The sequence below is a fragment of the Pinus tabuliformis genome, chromosome 4_2, assembly GCF_031772625.1.
Source record: "Pinus tabuliformis cultivar Carrire ecotype Pingquan chromosome 4_2, CPIR1, whole genome shotgun sequence".
NCBI classification, from domain to species: domain Eukaryota; kingdom Viridiplantae; phylum Streptophyta; class Pinopsida; order Pinales; family Pinaceae; genus Pinus; species Pinus tabuliformis.
This window is the reverse complement of record NC_142304.1, coordinates 595,398,191-595,424,677: the sequence shown is the minus strand read 5'-3', so window position 1 is coordinate 595,424,677 and position 26,487 is coordinate 595,398,191. Positions and strand designations below refer to the sequence as shown.

General features: G+C 40.9%; 1 protein-coding gene across 4 annotated transcripts in view; it reads right to left on the bottom strand.

The window, feature by feature from the left end:
* LOC149170704 (protein S-acyltransferase 8-like) overlaps positions 1–26,487 on the bottom strand; it is a 404,753-nt gene that overhangs the window by 307,483 nt on the left and 70,783 nt on the right. The gene's annotated exons all lie outside the window — the stretch shown is intronic.

Sequence of the window (26,487 nt, the reverse complement as noted above, 5' to 3'; positions counted from 1 at the left end):
AAATACCCTGCGTCAATGGCAAAAGAAACCCTATAAGAGTGAAATCCTTAACCATATATGGAAGATAATCCCAGGACTACTCATCTGGGGAATCTGGAAAGAAAGGAACAAGCGCATATTCAAAGATCAAAGCTCTCCCTTAGAGGTCATTTGGAGCAAATTCTGTATAAATCTCAAAGAAACCCTGCTGCTTCGCGCTTGGACTCGGGAGGACCTTCCCACTATCGACAGTGAGAAAGCCATATGGGCGAACTGGAACATGCAACTCCCTCAGGAAACTCTCAACAATGCCCCTATAAGAAACATCAATACAAAAAGAGACTCCTGGACAGCTCCTCCAGAGCACACTTTCAAGCTCAACTTTGACGGAGCCTCAAAGGGCAACCCGGGAAGAGCAGGCTATGGTGGAATTTTCAGAAATCATACAGGAATGCCACTTCTGATTTACTTTGGAAATATTGGTTGGGATACCAATAACTCGGCGGAACTGGAAGGTTTATGGCAAGGTCTCCTCATAGCATGGAAACACAAATACCATCCCCTGGAGGTCGAGGGCGACTCTATGCTCCTTATCAATATGGCTAAGCTACTCCTCAATGGATCCCATGCCAGGAAAATAGCTATGAGTTGGAGACTGGAGGCCAGACTGGAAGCCATAGAACACGAGCTTCTCAACAACAGAGCAATAATCTTCAGTCACGTTAAGAGGGAGGGCAACAAGGTTGCCGACCTCCTAGCCAATGTGGGGGTAGAAAGTAATCACACCTTACTCACAGGAACTCTGGACATAATACCAAATCATGATCAAAAACAGGAATGCAATCAGCTGGTTCAAACAGAGGCTGCACCCCCGGATGCGGGTGATTAGAGCAGCAATTAGTGTGATGGGAAGCCACCTGCCAGCCAGGTTCACCGGACATGAGGCCATGTGGGAGGCGAAGAGCTTGCAGGTGGATGTCATAAATGGCAAAGGAATGTTTGAGACTGGCATTAATATGTCGTCCCGTTTCACATGCGCAGTTGGATATCAGTCTTCGGCTCCCATGAATGCCATTGTTATGGCGGGAGAGGATCGAGGAGGTGGGAATTGTTTAATAGCCGGCCTCAGCCATGGCTATATGCTATTGTGCTTCATGCTGTTTTGGATGGTTACGGGTTCTGCAGGCGCTTGGGTTTCGTGGGGGTCAAGCTCTGGTTATTTTAAGCGGCCCGCACCTCAGGCGGCAGGCTCACAAACGCTATTCGAATGTGGTAATCCCTCTGCTGTTTGTAGCATTCCCTCTGCTGGTAGTGGTATTCCTTCTGTTGTTCGTGGCATTCCCTCTGCTATTAGTGGTATTCCCTCTGTAGTTCGTGGCATTCCCTCTGCTGCTCGTGGCATTCCCTCCGCTGTTCGTGGTATTCCCTCTGCAATGCCGAGGCCTCGCCAGAGAATGCTCAGCCGCAGAGGCTCAGGACGGGGCAACCCTTCTCGCCCATCCTCGGGGTCTGACGCCATTAATCAGGATCCTCGTCCTCGCTGTGGAAATGAGGGCATTCTGAGGCCCAGTCAATTCCTCGACCCAAGCTCCCCTGGTTCTTCGAATTCGCCCTCCTTTGGTTCTGCTATTTTCACGTTTAACTGCTCCCTCAATCGCCCTCGGATCACGGCTCATGTCTCTGTCCTCTTTCTAGAGGAAGCCCAAGATGAGGGCGATACCAGTGCCCCAATGCCACTCACTGAGGATGAGCAGGAGGTGGGTGATCCCAATACTCCAAAGCCAACTGTTGGTATGCAGCTCGGGATGGTTCCGCCGGCCAGCGCTGTCAATACTAATCCTATGGCTCCTGCTCCTCCAGAATTGAATGATAATGCAGCGGCCCAAGCCCAGGACCTGAATGCAGGGGGTTGGTGCAGGATCGTGGAGGAATCACCTGACGAGTAATCCAGCGGTGTAGCTGCTCAACCGGTTTTTGCGGCCCAGTTATAAAGGTTTTTTGGCTCAATGTGTCAAATTCTGTCTCTGTTACTGTGTCGAGATCAATTTCCAGTTTCAATTGTGTCTGTCTGTTGTTGCTGTTGTGTATGTTGTTTGTGCTCTTCTGGATCCCCTGCGTGGGAAATTTCGTCCAATTTCTCAGTTTTGGACAATGTCTGGCTCAAATGGCCTTACTCTCAGGCTAGTTGATTCACCATGCTCAGCTTGTTGTAATTGTACTCTTTTACTGTGAATAATAGATTAGATTTACTTAGCAAAAAAAAAAAAAAAAATTGCCTAAAAAATTAATTTGAAACTTGAGGGGATTAATCATTTTCCACCCTCAAATGTTTTAGCCATGGTATCTAAGTATGAGGAACCATGCACTAAAATATTTTTTACATAAGATTTTACAAATTCAACTCTCAAAAGGAGAATACCCATTCGTTATAGACCCTCAAAATACACACCCAATTCTGTGACACAATATAATGGAGTAGACCAAGTGACTTGTAATAAAACAATTTAGCCAATTACCTTAAACTATTCCCAAATCACTTTTACAGAAGACTCGACTAGAACACTAGTACTCACCTAAGACTTTGACAATAAATTCCACCCTAGCTTTGGAGTGAGGTTGGAGGGAAACGCTTTGTCGTTCATCCCTGTTTGGAAACACAAATAGTCAGTAAGACGAAAAGCCTCCTAGGATGAAATTCGTCACCAAAATAATAGGTTTACCTAGGTTGTTACATAAATGCATGGTCTTACTAGCATCATTTACATTAACAATTTGCAAAATGGGTTTATAATGACTCAAAAAATTGTTGGCTGATGATCCTGATCTTTGAAAAAATTGGCACAACTGCTTATTTTGAACTTTGACAAAATGTGTGCAACAAGACCAGCTCGAGGATCCCTGGGCTGACTTGAACTCTTGGAGATTCCAAGAATTTCTAGACTCAAAAATAATTCTTTTTACAATTACAATCGCCCAAAAGGGTCTTATAAACATGATGTTGACACCTTTGACTCATGACAATAAATCCTAAGACCTAACAAACCATAGAAGCACAAAGAACATGCTTTTACCTAAAAGACCATCAATAATGAGCATGAAACCCATGCTTTAATAATAATATTTTTTTTTCTTCTTTTCTTGTTTATTACATAGGATACATATTGAAATGAGTACAACAATTATGAAGACTGAAACTAGTTACATTTCTCAACACTGCCTCTTAACTAGGGAGGTATTCATAATTGTACAACCAGTACAACATCATATCTCAAACTAAAGAGTTCTCAAGAAGAGTCGGATTGATAAACCATATCGTAAGTGTCATCATCATGACCAGCACTATCCCTAAGGCTTAACTAGATGAGTTATACTTTAATCAAGAGAATTATGTTGGGAGGCTTTATCTGTGATACTGCACTACCTTTCGAAGGTACATATGCCATCTGAATGTCCACAAGGTATGTCTTTTTATGACTATTCTTACCATGGATCTCCATACCTGCGTCCTCAAAGAATATCGGCCCTCTTCAACCACTCTTCTCTTGGATTCATGTCCCATCCTCAAAGATTGTCTTTCTTGGATGTTATATCCTCAAGGAAACCATAGAGGCTTATCCAATCCTCCATCATTCTCTCTTCATCACCCGAAGAGGAGAATGCACATGTGATGTTCATCATCACTTCCTCTCAATCAAAGAGCACATCCCTATTCTCCCTTAATCTTGAGAATAAAGCCTTGCTCCTTATTCACGAAGACTCCTTTTGCTCCCTCTCAAACCAGAGGAGAACCCTTCCTTCCAATAATGGAAGACAACATGACAAGCCTGACTGCTTGTCTTCATGAGAGCATCAGTGACTTGATTGTTATAACTACATGGTTCCCTCTTATCTTCGCATCTCTTGCATCGAACCTACTTCTTTTCGAGTTATAATGGAACCATCTCCACTCTTCGTTCTTGTGACAGGATCTAGGTCATCCATCTTACTCATCACTTTCATCTTCAATCATGAAGGTATTGCATTGCGCCTTCCTAATCTTCAATTTGAAAAGTGATCTTCCTTCATCTTCAGGTTATCTTCTCGTACAGCTACCCTTTCAATCCCAAGATGGACTCACCTTGACTTTACAGTTGCCAAACACCAGATATTCTCAAAATTCTTCGTCCATACAGTTGAACTTGCCCCAACTGTCCTTATGTATTCCTGCAACATTCTTTTCCCGGTAGCCAAAAATAATATGTTAGCTGGATAACCAAACCATAAATGAAATAGACGTATCTTGCCATGGTGACATTCTCGTACCATTAACATCTTCATTGACCATCTCCACTTGATACTTCCTTCATGCATCAGAGTGCCCAAGGATCGAACTTGATTACCAAGTTACAACTTTTCTTCTAGAGATTATACAAGATGTTAATCAATATCAAATACATATTATAGAGAAAGTCCCAATCTTCTATACATTCTTAAGTAAGTCGCATTCAATTCTTTTCCAGCATCATTAGTACTTAAGCATATCTTTATAACCAACTTCATTTCATAAGATTCTTGCATATATGAATATTATCTAAAGTTTACTTTTCAGTATACATTCTTATGCTTTTATACAATCATCTACATGTCCATATATCTAACAAAAGTTTGTACCCGAACCCATTCCAACCTTTCATCCCTTTTTACTAGTACGATTCCACATTACATAAAAAACATACTATTCCTATCATGATGCTTTTCCCAAGGACTTTCCAAGATGATGGTCCTTCACAGATTATAATGATCCATTTAAGCAAGATAACAATCTCTAACATAATCTAGATGATCTATACTAAATGGTCTGACATTATATCCTAGATGATCTCTACTAAGTAACATAATCATATAAGTTCAACACATGCTACTATCATATGCTTCTATCCTATGATGCCTATGTAAAAACATATCATCTAAAAAAAGATCAACATTCATAAAGAACTTAGAAGTCAGTGAACCTTCTTTCAGTAGTAAAGATCCTTCATGTATTCCTTCATTGCCTACCTCTCAGGTTCTCCCACTACTTCGGCTACATGAGCTTCACTTCTATCCTTTCTCTTATTGTTTTGTTGATTTGGGCAATCCCTCTTGTAGCTCATTGCACTTGAAGCATTGCACCTTGGACATATCTTTCTTGTTGGACTTGCCAAACTTTCCTTTCTTCATATTCTCGACTCGGCTAGAAAGGCTTGAGACTACTCATCTAATCCAGTGTCATCCTTGACTTTGATCCTTAACTCTTCTAGTACGCATTATGCTCACAACTCATTAAAGGCAGTTGAATCCTTCTTGGAGTAGACACTTGTTGCAAAGTCGCTCCATTCTGATGGCAATGCATTTAGAACACACAGTCACTTCAGAATCAATGATGGGTTCCCCAATTCCTTGCAAATGCTCTCTTAGCTTAGACTCTCATGAGGAAGGATGCCATATCCTCATCCCTCGATTTCTTCATTCTATATAGCTTGTTCCATTATGACATCTTTTGCTTTGTTGTACTTATAGAGTACAAACTCATTAGCTTGTCGTACATGGCCTTGGAAGTCTTCAGGTTTGCCACAAATGGAACAAGAGAATCCTTGATTGATTCCAATATGATCCTTTGAGATCTTACTTCCCCTTTCTTGTACTTTGCTAGTTATTATGTCTTGTCTTTCTCAAGTTTAGTAACTTCTCCAATAACATATCCCATTACATCTTGCTTTATGAGTATCAAGTCAATCCTTTTCTTCCATGCTAGATAGTTTGAAGCCCAAATGAGCATATTGTTCTCCTAGCCGAAAGAACCTAAGATTTGAAGATTCAGCCATTATGAGATAGTGTTATACTTGAATAATATCCCCAACCTTCTTGATGTCTTCAAGACCTTCGAAGAGTTCTTGATGATGCCCTTGAAAGATGTTCCCTAGGATTCCTCCACTAAAAGCTTCCAAGATTGATACCTTGCAAATAGACTTCCTTTTTGCGAGATCAATACCCTTCTTGTGAGATAGATGTAGTTTTGATATCCTTCAATGTAGAAACCCTAGATTAGAAGGGTCTTCTACCAACGAGCCTTTAACAATCTTCTTCTTTTTGGCCTTGAGAGCTTCCTATCCCTTGATGAACAATTCTTTCTCGTGTCCTTTCGGCTACCTTCCTTGCTCACCTTAGCTTTGATTCCATGTTAAGAAATGTAAAGTGGCATCCTATTAAACTTATTTTCTTTGACCTTGATACTTGCTTGTGAATCTTAGTTATCTTCTTTTATGTTCTTTTATTAAATTTGTTCATCAAACAATATCAAGAAGCAATAACAATAAAAGAGAACAAATGTGTAAGCTCTCAGCCAGGGCAAAACCCCTCCAAGGGGAAAACCCGAAACCTCCTCTTCTTAGAATCTTCTTCAAATGAGATATAGAGACCCAATCTCTAGACGAAGTGCTTCTCCTAGTACCAAGTCAACCCTTACTCAAGTCCCTCTTGAAAATGCACCAAACTGCTACACACTGCAACTTGATTTGCCAATTACATCACTGTTACTCGACCTGCAACTTTAGCCCTACAGCTCCTGAAGAAGCCCTAATTTGACCTCCTTTTGGGACCTTCCAAGAGAAAGACAGCGCTTCCTAAGGTCAGCGAGGTCTAGGCAGAGTTTCCTTCCTTCCAGCTACCAATTTCTGCACTCCGTCCAACTGCAACTAGACCATGCAACTTCGGCCTCTTCCTGCAATCCAGAAACCCTATATTTTTGCACGTGTGAGAGAGATAGAGCCCAAAAACAGAGAAATTCCACCCTTCTTCCTTCTCCTTGGCCTTCGCTTTGTTTTTCCAGCTTCACAGCTACAAATCAAATTCTTTCTTGAGATATCGAACTTGTTGTATGAATGTTGTGTGAGTGTGTCACCAAATGAAGTCGAACTGCTCTTTATATAGCCTTCTCAAGGGGTCGAATTCCTTCCTTTGGGCTGACTTAAGGATCCCAGGCCGACTTGTACTCTTAGAGATTCGAGAACTTTCCAAACTCAAAAATAAAACTTTTTACAATTACAAATTGCTTGGAAGGGTCTTATAAACATGATGTTAACGCCTTTGACTCATGACAATAAATCTTAAGACCTAACAAACCCTAGAAGCATGAAGAACATGCATTTACCCAAAAGACCATCAATAATGAGCATGAAACCCATGATTTAATAATATAAATTTTCTTTCTTCTTTTCTTATTTATTGTGAAAAATCCTTGAAATACGGCAACTAGAATTAATTCTCCAAATTGATTATCAATTTATTAATTTTCTGATTAATATTGAATTAATCACACTGCAATTTCTTCATAAAATTAAATAAATGTTGGAGAAATAAAAACGCTGGAAACTGAGAAATGCTAGCACACACACAAAAATTGTGACACCGTTAGTTTTGGACAAAAGTCCTCAGAAAAACCCAACATGGGAAAACTCATGCAACGGTGAGGGTTTTTATTATTATGCAGCAACAGAATTTCCGAGTCCAATAAAATGTCGCCAAATTGGCGGTTCTATCCAAGAGAAATACCGGCAAAAATATACTAAGGGACTTTACCCTCTCCCCAAACAATCCCAGCACCTGACTACCTCTGAAAAACATGTTGTCCACCCTGCTCTATGCAGGCCCTGCATCACCCTAGTGCAAACCCTCTTACACTCAGCCCAGATCGTGCAAATCAGGTCGTCCTAATTGTTGTTGACTGGGAAATTGTCTCGTCAGAACTCTTGAAAATCTTCCAACCTCTGGAACTGAAAACAGGCTTCCTCAGCCAAATCAAACTGCTCAAATGAGGCTCTACATTGCCCCTGTGCAACCTCCTAGAGATAAATTTCAACCTCCTCTTTCCTGACTCTCCGAAACTGGCAACTCCTCTGCAATACTGCTATGCTACCCCTCTGCCACCTGCTACTCGATCACTAGCTCAATCTTGTTGTTGAATCACCTGCACTACAAAATCGAATTGCCCAGACCACTAAGTATCTACACTGGTGTGTTCTCCATCTACCCATCGACCTCTTCTTATAATCTCCAGTTGAGACTTCAACGGCCACGATTAAAACTTAATCGATGGTTAAGATCATCTCTAAGTCAATCCGTGTGAGTTTCTAGAGAATTCTCACCTTTCTCAATTAATTCCTATTAATTAACCAGTTTTCCTAAGTTACACTTAGGAAATTTTTAATTATGGTCAATTAATTTTAGGAAATTTTTAATTATAGTCAATTAATTTAATTGAGTCATCTCTAGGTGGAATTTCCCAAAACAATTTCTAGGTTTTGGAGAACACTTGTGTTTTAGTCTCTCCAAAAAAGTTTTGAGACTAGAACACCTTCGATGCTACAAAAACTAACACTCCCTCTTATAGCTAGGAAGGTGTTCACTCCAGCTTATGTTGCACAATTGTCAAAACACCCATTCTCTGTGTTAATTTTTGTAGCATCGGAGGTGTTCTAGTCTCGAAACTTTGTGGAGAGGCTAAAACACAGGAGTTCTCCATAAACCAGTAAGAGTTTCTAGAAATTCCACCTAGAAGTGTCTCAATTAGATTATTAGCCTATTTTTAAATATTTGCTAAGTCTAAACTTAGGAAAATGGGTTAACTAACCAATATTAACTGAGAAAGGTGTGAATCATCTAGAAACTCACACGGAACGATCCAAATATGATCTCAGCCACTGATTAGGGTTTAATCTTCGTCGTTGTAGTCCTAACTGGAGATTATAAGAGGAGGTCGATGGGTAGATGGAGAACACACACTTGAGATTGATTTCCTTGAGCAATTCAATTTTCCATAGAGCAGCAGCGATTGCCAAAAGAGTTTGGGCCAGAGAAGGGAAGCAGAGATAGAGAGGGATGAGGACAGTGATCCAAAGGACTTTTTCCAAATCCAGAGAGGCAGCAGCAAATGGCATAAGTATTCCACACAGAAGCTGCATAAGGGCGGCGTGGAGCTTCAAAAGAGCAGTTCAATTTAGCTGGATAGGAAGTCGATTCAGCTTCCAAAGGCCAAGAAAGTCTTCTAGAGGCCCGGCGAGTCACTTCTAGCAGTAGAGACAGGCAGGATGGCTTGATCAGAGGCTAAACAGAGCCACACATGCAAGAGGTAGCGCAAGGACAAAGCAGAGAACCTACGCAAGGGATTGGTCAGCAAGATTTTCTGGAGAAACCATTGTCGGGATTGCTTGTGGAGAGAGAGAGAGAATTTTTTCTCTAATTACTTTTGTTAGACACTGGTTGATTGGATAGTCAGTTGGGCATCCATAGATTGTACTCAGTATTTCACTGCTGCTTAATAATTAAAACCCTCAGTTGTTGCACTGGTTTTCCCAAGTTAGATTTTTCAGGGGACTTTTGTACAAAAATAATTGTCAAATTAGTTGTGTGTGTGCCAGTATTTTCTCAGTTTCCAGTTTATCTTCCATAGAATTTAATTTGGTGAAAATTGCAGTTGTGAATTATTCATTGTTTGTGTGGCCAAATAAACTGTTAATTAATTTACAGTTAGAAGAAAAATTTCCAGTTGTTGCAATAGTTGAAATTTTCACATGGAATCAAAGCATCTTTGATCAGACGAGGAAGCTCAGAAGCAGAAGCAGAAATTCATTGTTCAAAGGGAGTAGCAGGAAGAATTTGTGGGGGCTATGCAGAGCACAAGCTAGGGAGTGTGAGTTGTTTGTGCAGCTCGATTTTTCAGTGCAGGTAAGAAGAAAAATTCGACTTGCCAAGTTGAGTGATTCCAGCAGGCAGAAGGAGCAACAGTCCAGTATTATCGCTGCGAAAATTCCTTGTTTGGGCACAGAAGGGTTTTGCAGAAGCAGAATTAGTGTCGTGTGGAAGAGAGGCACATTGTTATGAATATAATTCATAACAAGTAAATAATTAAAATAAATGTAAATATTAAATAATCAAATATTGATTATGTTAAATAGTCATTAAGTTAAAAAGCATGTCTAAAAGACATGCCTAGTCACCAAAGGACACCTGCTTAGGTATTTATATGTGGGTCCTCATTGTAACATTCATCACATATACATTTTTATATATATAATAAATTATTATTATCAAATACCTCGTGTATTTTTACATTCAAGTCTACAAGCTATCAGCTTTTATGCTTCAGTGGTATTAGAGCCATGGCACACAATATAATCATGCGAGTCTTTGAACGTTGTTCACCGCACAATGTGCCATTACGTTCACGTCCTGAAGGTGTTGAGCAGTTTAGTAAAATTCAAGAAGCATTTCAGCGTTTAGAAAAATCATGTGCAGAAGTTAAAGCATGTCGAAAGGAAATCGATAATAAGGAAGATGATAGTGATGGAAATGAAACTTTTAGTGGAGATGCTTATGATGATGAAGATGAAAGGTCATTGTCTGAAGATGACAGTGAGGCCAATTTGGAGATGCCTCTAACAAATGCAGAGGTTCAAGATCTGATTGATGAGTTTTTACAGGTTGAAAGCAAGGCAGAGGAAGCTCAAGAATCATTAGAGGAAGAATCACTTGCCCGTGTTGAAAGGGATATTAGGTCCGAGTTATCTGAGTCATTAACTGGGAAAGATTTAGAAGATGTTGTTGAGAACGAAATGGAAACTTTCAAGGAACAGTGGGAAAGTACTCTTGATCGTTTGGAGGATGAGAGTGCAGTTTTGCTGGAGCAACATGACGATACTGGTATTGAACTTCCTACATTATACAAGTGGGTAGAAAAACAGGCTCCAGAAGGATGCAGTACTAAGGCTTGCAAAAAGCGTATCCATTGGGTAGGTCGACTGCCTACAGAAGAAATCATAGATTTCGTCAATGAAGCTGAGTGTGATCTGCAAGCTTGTCGCCCAGTAAGAAGACATCATGGGAAATAGTTGGAGGAAGAAGCCAGTGGATTTCTTGTTAAAAAGTTGGCTATTGAAGATGGTAATAAAGATAGAAGAGAAAGCATAGAGAATAAGGATTGGGACTTAGTGGATAATTTCTTTGAAATAGAAAATGATGTCAATAAAAGCAATGCATTTGGTTCCAAACAATGGGCAATTGTGTACTTAGCTTCTATCCCTGAACAAGCAACAACTATGGGCCTGAAGCTTCCCAGTGTTAATGAGGTGGAGGAAATCAATGACCTTGATAACTGCTCAAGAAATCCAATTTATGTAGCGGCAGTTGCAAATGAGAAGGAGTGTGGTTTAACCAAAGAACAAAGGAGTAGATTCATAACGATTAAAGAGGAGGATGATGTTCAAAGGGCTCGTAAAAAGCAAAGACCTCTGAAACGAAGGAGGAATGAACGCAGGAGAAAGAAGATGGCTAATGATGATATTCAGAATGATACTGTCGGCACAACATTTCTGAATGGAATAAGTAATGTTGAACCCCTGTCAGAGATTGTGAATAGTGTAGAGTCCGGATTTTGTTGCATTAATTGTAGTCAAAATATGAAATTGACACAAACTTTACAAAAACAATATGAGTGCAGTAAAGTTGTGAGTCATATATCTACAATGGAATCTGTCCAAGAAATCCAAAAATCATCTGCCCATCATACATTTGCTAAACGCTCTTCCTTGGTACTTTGTCTATCTGAAGATAATGGTCAACCAAAGCCTAACATGTTAAAACGCTCTAGTGATTGTCAAGACTTTGAGTTTGCTAGCAAAAAGAGTCGAACTGTGATTATTGATAGTGATGATGAGTTGGATAATAGAAATGGGGTTCAAGATCCTTGTTGTGGCCAGTTATGTAATGTAACCAAGTTAGTTGATTTAACACATGAAGTTGTTGATGTTGAAATGATCACCGATGAACAATTTCCGGGTGAAGATATATCAAGATTAGGTACATATAAGGGTTCCAGAGACTTTCAGCGCACAATATGTGGCACATTATTGAAAGTGTCCAAACTGATACAACAAACCCTAGGAGTTATTGACAAAGAATGTTCCAGAATTCACGTTGTAAACTTTCAACTGGGCCTGGTAAACTTAATATATTCGATAATGGCATCAAAGGAGCAAATAATTAATCATAGAGGAACCAAACGAGCTTTGTCGTCTTACATTCTAAGGCACGATGACAGTCACATTCGCAGAAGCAAAATCAAATTCGACAAACTATTCTATATAATCTTGGCCGCTTATTCTTGGTTTGTTGCAAGAATTGCTCTACAAGGTGCCTCGATGGTGATTCATCGCAGTGATGGTTGGGATAGAACTACACAAGTGGTTTCTTATATGAGCAGGGCCGAGTGTGGTGTGCTAGGGCAAGTGAGGAAGATATTAAAGCATGCACTATTGCATCCGCGGCCAGGGGCCAAGTCATTCAAAGGCAAGCACCTACTGTATGCGTTGAGGATGGCTAAATACATATATAACAAGCCAAGCAGGAACTATCTAGCAAGCCCCGAAGACGTGAAGGTTGTATGGGATCTCGCCATGAGCGATTTGGTCAATCGATACCTCTTTAACGGTCGTAGGAGGAAGCATTTGGCGGACGTAATGGTGTCCATTGTCTAAATAGCCATTGCGCTGAGTATGTGTCGACAACTGAGATAAAATTTAATCTATTCATATTACAGACCATCCACAACGTTTCAGACAGAATTCCACAGCATTTCGGATGGAAATTGGGCGTGAAGGTTGAATTCATATTTTTAAACTTTAATTTATATAGTTACCTTTAACATAGTTTAATTAATTAAATTTATTTAACTGGGATAAAATTTAATCTATTCATATTATAGACCATCCACAATGTTTCAGACAGAATTCCACAGCGTTTCGAACGGAAATTGGGTGTGAAGGTTGAATTCATATTTTTAAACTTTAATTTATATAGTTGTGTTTAACATAGTTTAATTAATTAAATTATTTAATAGCAAAAAAAATAATATTAGAGTTATTTAAAAATATATATAGTGAGAGAGTTATTAAAAAAAATAAAGTTTAAAAAATTTATAAAAAAATAAAAATAGAGTTATTAAAAAAAAATAAAAAATCCAAGGGAATATTACTGATGAACTACATGACGAGAAGATGACTTGATTTTATACATCAAGACGACAGACACTAAGTGAAGAAAATCCACAGCATTAAAGCTTTGAGGACAAAGCTTTTGAATGAAGGGGCTATGTTATGAATATAATTCATAACAAGTAAATAATTAAAATAAATATAAATATTAAATAATCAAATATTGATTATGTTAAATAGTCATTAAGTTAAGTGAAAAGGCATGTCGAAAAGACATGCCTAGTCACGAAAGGACACCTGCTTAGGTATATATATGTGGATCCTCATTGTAACATTCATCACATATACATTTTTATATATATAATAAATTATTATTATCAAATACCTCTTGTGTATTTTTACATTCAAGTCTACAAGCTATCAGTTTTTATGCTTCACACTCACGAAACGACACTTGCTTAGGTATATATATGTGGGTCCTCATTGTGAAATTCATCACATATACATTTTTATATATATAATAAATTATTATTATCAAATACCTCTTGTGTATTTTTACATTCAAGTCTACAAGCTATCAGTTTTTATGCTTCACACACACACACAAAATTTCGCTTAGAGGGCTTCTAGCCTAGAAATCTGATTTGCCCAGTTGTAGTTGGCAATTGCTCCAAGGCAGTTTTTCTCACTCCAAAAGGGAGTGCGAGTAACAGATTCAGCAGCAAAGCAAAGGAAGAGGGAGAACTTTTTATTAGATTCAGAGATGGCCACAGCTGGGCTTAGAGATCAAGATAGGTTGGAGGGTGTTGGAATCACGATTGCCATTACACCAAAACCCGAAGGTGTTAGTAAACGGGCGCATCACCAGAGTTAATGGATCCACGAGAGGCAGTTAATCACATGTCACAAAACACACGGGGAGCGTTGGTTTATCCAATGTCCAACAATCTTCCCCCTAGTGCAAGCCGGGTGTGATTCGAACTCGAGACCTTTGGCTTTGATACCACTTGTTGGAATCACAATTGCCATTATACCAAAACCCGTAAGTGTTAGTAAACGGACGCATCGTCAAAGTTAATGGATCCACAAGAGGCGGTTAAGCACATGTCACGAAACACACGGGGAGCGTTGGTTTATCCAATGTCCAACAAAGGGAGCCTCTAACTTTGTCAACTAGAAGGCTAGGTTGTCCTTCCTTCTGGATCAATATGGCCTGAATGCCTATGTAGATAATGTGGCGGCAGTTCCTCAAGACGCAAATCAGCTGAAGGAGTATCGGAAGGAGATGGCGAAGGCGAAGCGGTTGATCCTAGATGAAGTCCAGGACCATATAGTCTCGCATATATTTGGCAAGAATACTGCCAAGGAGATGTGGGACGCTCTCGACCAAGTATATTAGAATATTTTCGAGCAACAGAAGATGTTCCTTCAGGAGAAGCTGAGAAGCATAAGGATGCAAAAGGGTGAAGGCATAGATCCATTTGTCACCAAGATGCAAGAGGTCCGTGATCAGCTTGCAGTCGTTGGGGAGGCACCTGAACCAACGGAGCTTATACGGTTGGCACTAAACAATCTCAGAGGAGTGGCAAGTCTTTGTCCAAAGTATCTTGGGCTGAGGCAACTTGCCTAGATGGGACAGGATGTGGTCAGACCTACAGAAGGAGGAGTTGAGGCGAACTCTATTGAAGAGCACCATCAACGGAAGCGGCAGCAAGGGCGTGAAGTGTGAAAAGGAAGAGGAGAATGTGGCCCTTGCATCAAAGGGTCCCAGTTAGGGACAAGAGAGAAGAAAATGAAGAAGAACCTAGCTAAGGTCAATTACTTCAGGTCTGGCGAGTTTTGCCACTACAGTATGCAGTGTCCTCTCAGGGAGAAGGACAAGCAGGAGAAGTAAGACCAGGCAACAACATTTGCAGAGATAGACAAATTGTCCTCTAGGTTGGAGGAATATTTCACCATGTTTGCAGCCATACCTCAAGAGAGAGGTGGAGCGATATGGAGTTATAGTCCCAGAGTTGCAAAAGTATGGGCAGGGTCCATTGAGGTGTCCTCCTCATGGATTAGTACCTTGCTACGGGGCCCCACAGTATTCAGTAGCAGGATGAATCAGTGTCAGTGGTTGCGCTGCACTAAAACACCTTCCTCGCTAAGAGGGAGCGTTAGTTTTTGTAGCATAGGAGATGTTTTAGTTTCAAAACTTTGTGGAGAGGCTAAAACACAGGAGTTCGCCATAACCCAGAAACTATTTCTAGAAATTCCACATAGAAGTGTCTCAATTAGATTATTTAAATATTTCCTAAGTCTAAACTTAGGAAAAGGGGTTAAATAATCAGTATTAATTGAGAAAGGCGTGAATCATCTAGAAACTCACATAGATTGACCCAGATATGATCTCAGCCATTGATTAAGGTATAATCTTGGTCGTTGGAGTCCCAACTTGAGCTTATAAGAGGAGGTCGATGGGTAGATGTAGAACACACACTTAAGATCGATTTCCTTGGGCAGTTCGATTTTCCAGAGAGCAACAGCAGTTGTCGGAAGAGTTCGAGCCATAGAAGGGTTAGCAAAGACGGAGAGGGGTATGGACAGTGATCCAGAGGAATTTTTCCCAATCCGGAGAGGCAGCAGCAAGTGACAGAAGTATTCCACGTAGAAGTTGCACAAGGGATACGCAAAAGCTTCAGCAGAGTAGTTTGATTTAGCTAGAGAGGAAATTGATTCAGTTTCCAAAGGCCACGAAAGTCATCTAGAGGCCCGAAGAGTCACTTCCAACAGCAGAGACAGGCAAGATGGCTTAATCAGAGACTAAACAGAGCCACACGTGCGAGAGGCAGCGCAAGGACTGCACAAGGGTTTGGTCGGCCAGATTTTCTGGAGAAGTCAGTGCTGAGATTGCTTTTGGAGTGAGAATTTTCTCTCTAATTACTTTTGTCAGATACTTGCTGATTAGATAGCCAACTCGGCATCCATAGATTGTACTCAAATTATTTCGTTGCTGCTTAATAATTAAAACCCTCAGTTGTTGCACTATTTTTCCAAGTTGGGTTCTTCCAGGGACTTTTGTCCAAAAATAATTGTGTCAAATTTATTGTGTGCGCATCAATATTTTCTCAGTTTCCAGTTTATCTTCCATAGAATTTAATTTGCTAAAAATTGCAATTGTGATTATTCGTTGTTTGTGTCGGCAAATAAACTATTAATTAATTTACAGTTAGAAGAATAACTTTCAGTTGTTGCAATAGTTGAAATTTTCACTCTACAACATTCTCCAACCACGTTGTTGATCTATGGCAACGATAGCTGCCTACTACTATCCACCAACTACTGCACTAACCCTGGTTCATCTACCACTGACTGTAGCTGAACCATGTTGCATCTGTGTTGCTACTGAAACTGCATTGTACATCCTGTACTGCTGCTGACACTGCACCGTACAAATTGTACTGCTGCCAAATCTACATTTGTGCTACAACTCAACTAACATTCCCTCTACCCTGTTGTTGCCGCTACTGCAACTTAGAAGCATCCAAAATACTAAATCAATTGTGCCTTTGTGATTCAACTTGTTACCGCTCAAACTAGCAAGGGTCTTAGGTGGGGATCCTATAGAGCAGCAAATGTTGATATTTGTAGCTTGGGAGGTACTCCAAGCCCTAAGTTCGGGATTTGGAGGTTGGAGTGCCACAAAAGCACTTGTGGGCGTGAAACCCAATCCTGTCGGCTTTGCACCCGAGCATGTGGGTGTGAATTCCAGAGAAGATATCTACATGTGATGATTTGAGTTGATAGAGGGCTCTGAGAGTAACCGAATCCAACAAAAATCACTCAAATCTGAGTTGTAGAAGTGAAGATAAAAAATTCTAAAGTTATGTGTTGGGCTTGGACTAGAGGAGATCAGGTCGGCTTAGTTGTTAAGAAGCTTAAATGACAACTGGACAAACCCACAAGGGCATCCAATGAGGCCCTTGAGGAAAGTATAAAAAGAAGTCAAGTATGGAGGTATTTTACACATCAATGTGTATCCATCAAAGGGTAAATCTCCTTTGAGGCAGTCGTAGCTCCTAGAGACCTAGCGAAGGAGAGAAATGATGATTATTCTGGATTTGTTTCTCAGGATTGACTACGCCGAAGTGGAGTAGACGTGAGAGTGTGTGAAAGGGATTGTTCTAAGGCAAATTTTGGACATGACTCGTGGTATATCTTTCTATAGGTGGGGTCGATATCTCTTGTAGGCTTGCAAGTGGAAATCTCTTTGTATAGGAGTGCCAAGAAGGCCTAAGAGGAGTCTCCTTGAAGCAGCATTCACCTAAAACAGTGGCACAAGGGTTGGTCACCTAAGGGAGGGTAAACACAGGTCTAGTAAGGCCTAGTTAAGACAGTCCAAAGAAGAGGAGGGTGGTTCTTTGCCTAAATGAGGGTCAGTTCTCTCATGAAGCACCCCTGAAATTTTGATATGTGCCCTAGCAGCAAACCGCAGTCCTATAGGGTATCTTTGGAGGAGTTGATAGCCTAATCAAGGAGGTTGGAAGGTGCAGAAGGGGCAATGAAGAAGAGGAGGTTGTGGACAAAGCTCAGCCACAAGGTTTTGGACCATATAAGGCCAAGTGTGAGGAACCTTTACTGTAGCAACAGCCATCCCTACCCAAAGGGTCGTGGGTTGCAGGAAGAGGCACAAGACTCTAGAAAAAAAGGAGCACAAGATGTTACAAATCCAAGGTAATGGTGTCCTTTTGTTTTGAATGGATTGCTAGAAGATGTAGGTCCAAAATTGGACAGTTAGTGGTAAACATCCTATGAGCAATCATCATTAATAGTGGATAAGTTCAAGAGAAACAACAAGAGGCTGTAAGACATGTATGTCATCTACTAGAGTTGATGTTGACTTGTAGATGGATGTAGTGTCCTAGTGTTGGACAATTTGTTGTGTGGGATTGGTCACTCGTGGTCTATTGGAGGGCAGTGTGAGAGAGGACCAAGTGTGGAGAGGGGATTGGGCATTTATGGCCTGTTGGAGGGTAGTGTGGTAGTGCCCAAGTTAGAGCCTGGTGTGCAACACTTTGATGGACAAAAGTAGCTACTATAGTGGTAGAAGAAGAGCTCAAGGGTTTGATCAGCCAAGAGCAATTTGATTAGCCCTAGACTTGCCTTGTGGAGAAGGACATCTACAGCAGAAGTCGGGCAGTCCTCCTAGCTCGTGTTCGTTGTGGGAGGACATCTTACAGTGATAGGTGGCAGCCCTTCGTGCCCTATGCTATTCCTCATTGGAGCAGCGCAGGAAGACTATAGTGGGTTAAAGTCTGTAAGTAGCTAAGGAGCAGTAGTGGGCAGTTGAGACTTGTTCACAAACAGAGCTGTGAACAACTCGACAAGAGTCTCAATGTGTTGATGCACTGATGGAATAACGATCGACGAGAGAGAAGATTGGATAGTCGAGGTTCAGTGGCCATATGGACTTGGATCATTGATAGAGGCAGTGTTGCAGATCGAGAGCCAAAGGAATGGGCAAGTACAAGATACGACCGAGAGGAGTTGTGATTCCAGGCTACATTAGCTAGATGGTCAGAGTATCTTGTTGAGGGTAGATTGGTTGTCGATGCACTGACACTAAGCCCCAATTTTGTATCTTGTATCAATGGATGTATGAGGGCCATTATCCCTGGTACAAGAGCCCTAAACTATTGTATCATTTAGTTTGATTAATATAACAAACTTAGGTTATTGTAAAAAGTTGTGTATATTTTGTGCACTAGTAGATTTACTATTGTTTATATTTCGTTGTGCAAAGTAGCTTCGTTGTGATTCTTGGTTTGGTAGCATCAGTGATTTAAGATTCTATCCTAGACACTAGGATCGTGGAAAAACAACAGTTTGAAAACTGTAGCTGTCTGCTACTGTCCACCAACTACTCCACTAACTCTGATTCATCTACCACTGTCTATAGTTGAACCATGTTGCATCTGTGTTGTTGTTGACACTGCATTGTACATCTTGTACTGCTTCCAACTCTGTATCTGCACTGCAACTCAACTAACACTCCCTCTCAATTGTTATTGTTGCTACTGCAACTGAAAAGCATCCAAAATACTAAATCAATTGCGCCTTTGTGCTAGAACTTGTTACCGTTCAAACTAGCAAGGGTCATAGGAGGGGATCTTATAGAGTAACTACTAGGTCAAGGGCAACAATGGAGCAATAACTCTCTGTCACCTCAGCTAAAGCTCCCTGCTCTTTACGAATTTTCATCGATGGGAGGAGTCCCGATAAGAGAGGAATCACGAGGATAGATAGATCAATGATAGGATGTGCAGTGATTCCTAAACCCTATTCAAAAGAGAGGCTCATATAATTGGTTTACTTGCTTTGAAAGCAAGGTGATTGGCTCTCTAAGAAGGTTTGGGGGATACCTAGACCTAGTTTTGGAGAATATCCCTTAACAAGAGGTATCCTAGACCTAAGAATCCCAAAGGAGAAATAGTTACTATGTAATCCTTGAGGAATTTGAGTCACAAAGTTGCGGGACCACAAAGAAGCCCTAGTGGGCCCAAATGAGGCCAAGGTTTCGAAATGAAGCTTCAAACAATGGGTACTTACCAAGGGAGAAGAAAGGGATCAAGGAGATGGGATTGACTTTAATGTTTAATGCAATGATCCTTAATGAAGCCACTAACCAAAGGCAAACTAGGAAAATGGTTTCCGAGCTAGGGCTTGGGATATCTCAGGATTACATAGTAGGAATAGCCTCAAATATGGAGGACCTCCAAAGGACTCACCCGCACAGCTCTAGACCAATTTTCATCAATTTTTTATGGCTACAATAGAATTTGTGTGATGCCCTCGATGGCCTTTCTAGGTTAGGACTTAGAAGAGGAGGAGGGAGGTGAAAAAGAATTTTATTTTTTAGATCACCATTGGACCATACAAGAGCCTAGCCTATTGGGAGAATGGAGCCTAATGAAAACAACATTTAGAGATGCTTAATTCCAATCAAGGAGTCTCCTAGCAACTTCGCATGGCCCTAGAAGCAGCGAATAGGTTAGTAGGAATGTTTATACTTCTTTGATGTTGCAATTAATGACTTATCAAGGTAATAATGAATAATCATATACCTCTAGGACATTTATTCACCATACTTTTGCATGAAGCATATGAAAATCCCTCACAAAGACAAGTTTTATCAAATTCACATTTCTTAAAGGCAACTACACCAGCCTCATGATTGAAAACATTCATACGTTACACAAGTGACAATACATGTAAAGTAAAACATGAAAATGACACTTACAAGTATAATGAAAATCCTCCAATCATCAACGTGCAAAAATATCGAGGCTCCGAGACAAAAGATAAGCTATCAAAACATCGAAATGCATTTAGATCTCCAATTCATCCATCAAATAGGTTAGCCGAAATTCTCAAGAAGAGATAGTGCAATCCAAAATGTGATGAGAGAAATGAATGAGCCTTTGATCAATTTATACAATCCATATGGGGGTTCGAATACCCTAATTAGCCAAATAATGCCCCAAATACTAAAATAATATGCAATAATGACATGACTTGGTGACAAGCCCACCAAGGTAGCTCAATAATACAATGATAAAGCCTCTCAAGAGGGCAAAATAGTAAATACAATGAGTCATTGGGCCATTAAAGAGGCCTAGTGGAGTCCAAAGTGTGCCAATGTGAGTGAATAGGCTCCAAACATAATGATCAAGGGGGTGGCCCCTTGATATCCAAGCAAATCCAATGTGGTGTCCCCAAATGGGTGTGGGGGCACAATGACATGTTCATGGGTCTCCAAGTGGATCAATAATGCATGTAAATCATCTGTAAGGGCTAGGATGATGACATAAGCTCTCCCTTTGTCTCTCGCGATGAGACACATCCTCATCTAGACCCTGGAACCTCTGCAAGTGTGTGGTCCAAGTGGATCTTCCTCATCCAAAAAGGTGGAACACGAGCAATCATTGAATGGTGTTGGGGATCCATGAAGTGCTCTCTGCTATGGTGGAGACCCATGGCTCTCTACGCTCACCCTACAAGTGCAATGTGGCCCTCTGGAGGGCTTCAACCTCGTGTAGGGAGACCAAACCCAAAATAGAGACCCACATGCAATCCTACATAAGATCCAATGTTTCCCATTGCCCTCGAATACAACAAATCGTTAGAGTAATCAAGTTAAAGAGCTTACAAATCACGGAATCAAATGGACACTTCAAGGTGGCATACCCTTCCATAGCGGGTTTTGACATGTACAGGTGACTCCAAGCTCAATAAAGGGGTTATCCAAGGACCCTATTAGGTGGTTTCAGCTTTTAAAGCGAGTGACATGTCCATTGTACATCCATCAAGTGGTAGGTGGCAGGTGATATAATGATGGAATGGAGTGGTGATAAGGGGAAGCCTCCAAGCCACATGCAATGGTACAATGGTAGCTATAATAGGGGAAGCCCACACTTGGGTATATGGGTGTAGTAGGGAGCAATTGTGGTACATGAGTTACCCTAGCCATTGTTTTTACACCCTTCTTCATATGCCCTTTGCCTTTGATCGACTTTTCTTCATAACTGCTCGGGGCTCCAAGGGATGAGAACATGATGTGTAGGATATAGTAGTGATTACCCCCTTAAGGTTGGATAGTTCATCTCCCACTAGGGGTTGGGACAATCATGTGTTCCTTAATGATGTAGGGGCTCATATAAGGGCACTAGGAACCAGGGTGATGGCCATAATGATAGGGGGTAGAGCACATGTTGGATTTTGTCCACGTAATAAATTTGTACGACACGGACATCTTTTGCATTTTATGGTACATTTCCTGTTGAGAGTGGCCAATTTATGCTTTTTACTTTCTTTTTTAGCTGCATCAACCTCTTGGGCATCGTTCCAGGCTCAACAGAAAGTGTGGACAAGGGGAGGGGCAAGCTAACTCCTTGTCGACCCAATGGACAAATGTGGACCCATATGGAAAATATATGGCAAGGGGTTATAATGAGTAGAGGGGAGTGATTGCCAACCAGGGATTAGGACAATCATGGGTTCCTTAATGTGGAGGGCGTTCATCTAGGGTCCATAGGAACCAGGGTGATGGCCATAGATAAGGGGTAGAGCTCATGTTTGGGTTTTGGCCACATGCTAAATGTGTATGTCCCAGCCATCTTTTGCATTTTGTGGTACATTTCCTATTGAGAGTAGCCAAACTATGCTTTTTCCTTTCTTTTTAGCTGCATCAACCTCCAGGGCATGGTTCCAGGCCCCACCCAAAGTGTGGACAAGGGAAGGGGGAGGCTAACCCTTTGTGGACCTAGTGGACAAATGAGGACCCGAATGGTAAAAGTGATAAATGGGGTTAGAATGAGCGGAGGGGAGTGATGTATATGGTGTCGGGAAGCGGGACCATGCCACCAAAATCGAGATTTCCCATGTAGAGCCAGCCCTAAAGCTAATAGTTAGTAAAGGGGATCCCATAGGACTAGAATACATGGTTAACCACCAAATCGGGCAAAGGAGACAAGAGTACAGACCTAGCCCACTCTTTCCACCGAATCCCCTCACCAATCCATACCCAAAAGCGATATAATGTATAAAAATTACTCAACTACATCAATTAAAAGCCATACCTTCGAGGTCGGGGGGCCCACCTTCAAACATACAATCATGGAAAATGGGCGAGGGACCACATGATTGACTCAGGTGGCAGAGATAGTGACACATCAAGTTATCTGTTCGTTGTTGGCTGTCAGCTGACGACCATCTAGCAGAAAAATTTTCTCCTGTGGATATTGTTACCGCTCAAACTAGCAGGGGGTCCTGGAGGGGCACTTGCTTGGTCAAGAGCAACAATGAAGCTAAAGTCCACTGTCACCACAGCGAAAGCTCCCTACTCTTTACGTACTTTCACCGATGGGAGGAGACCCGACATATGGAGAATCACTTATGAAGGATAGATCAACTAAGATGGATGTGAAGTGATCTCGGGGACCCTTTCCTTAGAGAGACTCGAGAGTGGGACTTGCTTGCTTTTTAAACAAGGTACAAGGTTCTCTAGGATAGGGAAATAGCGATTTGAGGGCTTGGCTTAGGGAATGTGACTTGTAAAGGAGCTTCCTAAACCCTAAAATCGTTATGGAAGTTGGTTTCCCAAGTGGTTTTTGAAGAGTTGACTTTGGTAAGATATGGGACCACACGGGACCAAGAGGACCTAGGTTAGGTCAACAGGAGGTTCTTTAGCAACCAATGATGATTTTGACCTAAACTAGGAAATGAAGGGGATCGAAGAAATGATTTTCACCTAAAGGTGCAAAATGATACCTATGAAGAACTAGCCTAGGGGAACATAGGGCAAAAACCAATCTCAAGGCTATGGCTTGGGATATATCAACACCCCACCATCGGAATTCCCTCAAATTTGGAGGAGGCCTAGGAGATACACCAACGTAGTAGAGGCCAAGAGATCAAAGTTTTTCTATGGGTGGTTTGTCGGGAAAATGATGCCCTAGGAGCCCTAATGTGGCTAGATCGATAATCAAAAAGGAGAGGTGAACAAAAATGGTTCTTTAAGTGATCACCTAATGGTAGACCAGTGCCTAATCCTTTGGGGAGATTGGAGTCCAGAAAAATATGAGAATGGACTTCCTTTCTAGGTCAAGGAGGCTTCAAGGACAACTCTGCTCGTCATTAGGGCAAAGGAGAGTGACCTTAAAGCTTTTACACTTCATTTTGCAAGGTAAGATGACTTGTCAAGATAAATTAAACCATAGAATTATCCCTACGAGAATTTGTTCAACTTACATGGCCCATACATAGACAGATGCTATATAGAAACGTAATTCCACAATTTCACAGTAAATGCATGCAGCAATTAGCCTTGGTATAGCGAAAATCTCATCATCAATACATGTGACAAAGAAAAAGAAGAAATAACATTAAATTTGTACTTACATGTAAGAGAATGTATCAAATTGTCAATAAACTTGCCAATCAAGAAGCTCCAAGGTAAGAAAAGATAATATAAACATCAAAATTCATCCATGCTCCAAAATTTCGTCCACCAAGAAGGAATAGCGAAAATATCTAGAGAGATACAAGTCAAACCAAGTAATGATGAGAAATGAACTCTCATCATTTGTATTTATACATTCTTAATCAGTTAGATTAAGCTACTTGGGCCTACACTAGCCCCTAAAATAAAAATAATGTGCAAATAACTAACTTTTGGTGACAAGCCCACCAAACTAGCTCATAAACAAAATAACAAGCCTCTCAAGAGGCTGAATGATCAATAATACATGTCGTTGGGCCTTCTAAGAAGCCTAATGAAGTCCATAAGTGCCATAATGATGAATAGGACTCCCAAAAGTAATGGACAAGGGGTTGGCCCCTTGTTCTCGACATAATAAACCAATGGTGCTCCCAATGGGTGTGAGGGCACACAAGTAACCTCATGGATCTCCAAGTAGACCAAAGATGCATGTAGACCATCTGTAAGAGCTCAGATGATGGTGTAAGTGATGCCACATCAGCATACAAGTTTTGGGTCATCTGTTAAGTGCATGGTACAATTGTGGGGTCGTGTTAAAATTGACAACTAGGGCCAAACTTCATGTGGGTCACCTTATTCATCGCTGATAATATTTTATCTAGATTCCTCTCGTCGAGAGGTGTAGGATTGATCTAAAGATCATCCGATTCCGATTAGTATTTATGGAGATATGAATTTATTTTGATTATGGACTAATTGTCAAAGTTGGCTAGCAACTTATGTAGGCTCAGAAGCCCAACAGACACATCTATTCATCACCAACGTTTGAATATAAATACAGGATGTCTCCTCCTCATTTGGACACACACTTCTCATCCATCTCTCTCTCTCTTCTGCGCAGAAAAGAGTCTCTCTCCCTCTCTTGCGTAGATAGGTCTCTCTCTCACACGTGGGAAGGAGGAACGTAGTTTTCTAAGGGTCTACAACTGCAGATCGAAACTTTGACCAGTGTTGACCAACATTCTCTCTCTTGACTGCGCAGTAAGTGAAGTTGACTCTCCTTGGAAAGCCGCAATTTTTCACACAGGAATCAAGGTGATCCGACCTCCGGTTTGGAAGATATTGACTGCCCTAGTTTAGGGCTGATGTCGTTGATCGAGGGTTTGTTGTTGCTGATATAAATCAGATTTTTGTACTATTTCTCTTTGCTGAATTATTGAAGATAAAAGAAGATTTGATCAAAGGGTTTCCCCATATTGGGGTTTGTCCCTGGCTAGCCGCCACATCTTGTGTCTCTTGTCTTGGCTTGTTTTCTGTTGATCATTTAATGTTTCATCTGCACTTTACTTATGTACATGTGATTGCTAATCTGTGGATAATAATAAGAAAGATAAGTAAACTGCTCTAAGCATAGAACATACCTAATCTTAACATGGTATCAGAGCTGAGGTGAAGACAAAGCCCAAGCAAGAGCAAGAGCAATCACCAAAGAGAAGGTTGGCAAGGCTATCTAAAAAGAACATGGGGTCCTCAACACTCTTTTCCGCCGAAAACAAGCTCCGTGAGAAATCTGACTATCACGGATGGAAGATGTCTCTCGATCTGACTTTAGAAGATCAGGAAGTGTTGGACCATGTGAGAGGCAAAATTGTTGAGCCTCCATCAAATGCATCCGTTGCTGCCAGGAACAAATGGACCAAGGGAGAAGTCAAAGCAAAGAAGATCATCTGGGACTCTATCGACAAGCGCTTGGTGGCCTATGTTTCTGAGCTGAACGCCTCCAAGGAAATATACGATAGACTGGTGAGTTTATTTAAAGTTAATGATGCAAATCAAGTTCTGTTTATTAGAAATAAGCTAAAGGAAATTAAGAAGGGCAAAGATGAAAATATGCAAGCATATTTCTTAAGAATCACCGAGATCAAGAACAATCTCCTATCTATTGGGGAAGTAATTCCTGACAGGGAAATGGCACTCACAACTCTTGGAGGACTACCATCTGAATGGTATATATTCAGGACTACTCTCCTCAACAATAATGTAATTCCTGGATTTGAGGAATTAATGGCTAGATGCATTCAAGAAAAAGCAAGGATGGAAGAACAGGAAATGCCCACACTTAAAGGTCATCACGTTGCCTTTTCTTCTCATGCTAAAAGAAGAAACAATTCCGAGGCTAAATCCAAAGCAAAGATTGGACCAAAGGGTGGAAGAAAAGGACGATGTTACCATTGTAATAAACTAGGTCATTATGCAAGGGAGTGTCATGATAAAAGGAACTCACATCGAGATGATGATCAAAATCCCTCTCAAGGCAATCAAAGAAATGGCAGGTCAAATGGCTAAGGTAAAAGGAGTGCTGGAAATCAAGGAAGAGGACAACCATTCAAGAACACAAGAAATTCCAGGTATGAATCTAACACTGTTGACAATAAGCAGGATGAATATTATCTACCAGCTACTCTATCTACCTCTGCTCCTCCAGACTTGCTAGGAAATTGGCTTATTGATAGTGGTGCCTCA